Below are 2,529 nucleotides of genomic sequence, written 5' to 3' on the forward strand. Positions count from 1 at the left end.
TCAGAGCTGGGAGGACCCTTAGAACAGAGAATGTCAGAGCTGGGGGGGGGTGCCTTAGAACAGAGAATGTCAGAGCTGGGAGGGCCCTTAGAACACAGGATGTCAGAGCTGGGAGGGCCCTTAGAACAGAGAATGTCATGGCTATGAAGGATCCTAGGGATACTGAGATCTAAGCAATCCTAGTTAGCCTCCCTCCATTTTAAGGATGAAGAAGCTTAGGCTCAGATTAGGTAAGCTACTTGCCCCAGGTCACCCAGCTAGAAAGGAGCAGATCTTCATACCCCATGTCCAGCCCTCTTTCTGCCGACCCGCAGCAGCCCCTGCCTGCCTCAGAATCACCAAGCTGAGCTAAAGTCAAAGTGTTGGTCCAGAATTAAACTTGATCTGAAGCAGTGGGCACAGGCCTACTCTGCCTGCATGTGAACTCTTAGAATTCAATTAAATACGAATACAGCAGAGAAATCTATTTTAGTTTCTCTGGGGCAGTAACAAGCCTGCCTCTGGCCCTGGTGGGACTTTAAAAAGGTATTTGCAAGCCTGCTGAAGCCAGAGGGGAATTAATGGTAATCCATTCCCTTCCAGACACATCTGGGGTTTGTCACACCAAACATGACCTCATCCCTCACAGAATAGATGGGTCCCTGTTTCCAAACATATCTCCTCACGCCAACACACACACACACACACACACACACACACACACACACACACACAATCAAGTCAATGCAGGCTACTGGAAGGCAGGGACACCTTAGGTCCACGGAAAGAAGATGGGAGTCAGTAGACATGAGTCCAAATCTCAACTCTCATACTGACTAGCTGATCACTTAACTTTTCTAGCCTTGCTTCTTTTTTAAGAAATCTATAAAATGGGGCTAATATTTCTCTTGCAGGGTGGTGAGAAAAGGGCTGACAAAATGTAAGTTATTGTTAATAACCATCTTCCAGAGTCTCACTCCATGTATCATAAATAAAGAACCAGGTTAAAGATGGGGGCAGGCAAGGCTGTTTGCAGGTATCTGGAGGAAGGATTGGCAAGAGGGGCTAGGAGCTGGAGAAACCCACCATGAACATGGCATCACAGGCTTTAGAGCTAGAGGAATCTCCAGATCACTAACAAACCAGGAAACTGATGGCGGTAGAGGCATCGGAGAGAGTTAGTGTCTTCTTAGAGGAGAAGTCATTTTTAGAGAAACAGGACGGCGACATGGGAGGATCGCTGGAAATTCAGGAGGAACCCAGGGCCAGGAGAAACAGTGCCATGTAGTGAGAGAGGAGAGCACTAGACCTAAGTTAGGAGGACCTGAGTTCAAATCCTGCTTCAGATACAGTTCTTCTGAGCCTCAGTTTCCTCATCTGTCAAATGAAGGGGCTAGACTGAAGTCATTCTAGCTCCAGACCTATTATCCTGTAAACAGTTCAAATAGGTGGGTGACCCTGAGGAAATCCCTTAATAACAATAATAACGGCACACGTAGCCCTTTTATGTCTGCAAAGCTCTTTTTATAATCAGTGATGTCTCTGAGAATGGTACAAATGTGAATCTGTATTTACATACTCAGACTAACTATATAACACATTTAGTATTATTACTAAGTCCAAGGTCACTGTGAATAGCAGAGGCAAGATTCGAACCCAGGACTTCCACCTTCAAAGCCAATGGATGCTCATTCTGTCACTCCATGATGCCACTTGGTAAAAAAGTGTCAGGAGACTGAAAATTCCAGAGGAATACAGAGGTTTCTGAAGAAAGATGCCCTCATTGCCTTCTCCCTCAACATGCACGAGTGCTCGCACATGCACACACACACACACACACACACACACACACACACACGCAAACACACACTCCCAGCTCCAGGCCCTCCCAAGCCTCCCACATAGCACAAAGGCATGGGGAGAATTATGGGGCTGGGATATTTGCATGCAGTGAAGCTCAAAGACCGAGCCCCTCATTTCCTCACTCACCTCTCAGTTAATATGTTGTTCAACCTATTTTCCAAACACTAGGTGCCTGCTTTTCCATATGGAGGTTCAGAGTTGTTTAATTTCAATTAATTCCTGAGAGGGTTTTTTCTTTTTTTTCTGAAACTCTGCTCCTGCCATCCCTCACCCACCCACTATGCCAGGGACCAAAGCTCTTTCCAACATAGCATCTGATACCCTCCCCCCACTGCTGAGGCAGGAGCCTGATGAGGGGATGCTCAAGAGCAGAGCTGAGACTTATGCCCTGATTCACTCAGTCTGACTCCTAGGGATTCGAGAGACAGTAGAGGTCAGAGTGCCAGAGCTAGGAGAGAGCTTAGCATGGTATAGTATAGTTGGAGTTGTTAGGGTGTTTAGAACAGAGAAGATAGGAGGGCCCTTAGAACACAGGATGTCAGAGCTGGGAGGGCCCTTAGAGCACAGGATGTCAGAGCTAGGAGGGACCTTAGAACACAGGATGTCAGAACTGGGAGGACCTTAGAACACAGGATGTCAAAGCTGGGAGGGCCCTTAGAACACAGGATGTCAGAGCTGGGAGGGCCC

General features: G+C 47.3%; 1 protein-coding gene across 1 annotated transcript in view; it reads right to left on the reverse strand.

The window, feature by feature from the left end:
* Positions 1-2,529, reverse strand: part of LOC114028523 (rho guanine nucleotide exchange factor 10-like protein) — a 101,278-nt gene that overhangs the window by 17,702 nt on the left and 81,047 nt on the right. The window lies entirely within an intron of this gene.

This window comes from Vombatus ursinus, unplaced genomic scaffold (assembly GCF_900497805.2).
Source record: "Vombatus ursinus unplaced genomic scaffold, bare-nosed wombat genome assembly UNPS02014884.1, whole genome shotgun sequence".
Lineage (NCBI taxonomy): Eukaryota > Metazoa > Chordata > Mammalia > Diprotodontia > Vombatidae > Vombatus > Vombatus ursinus.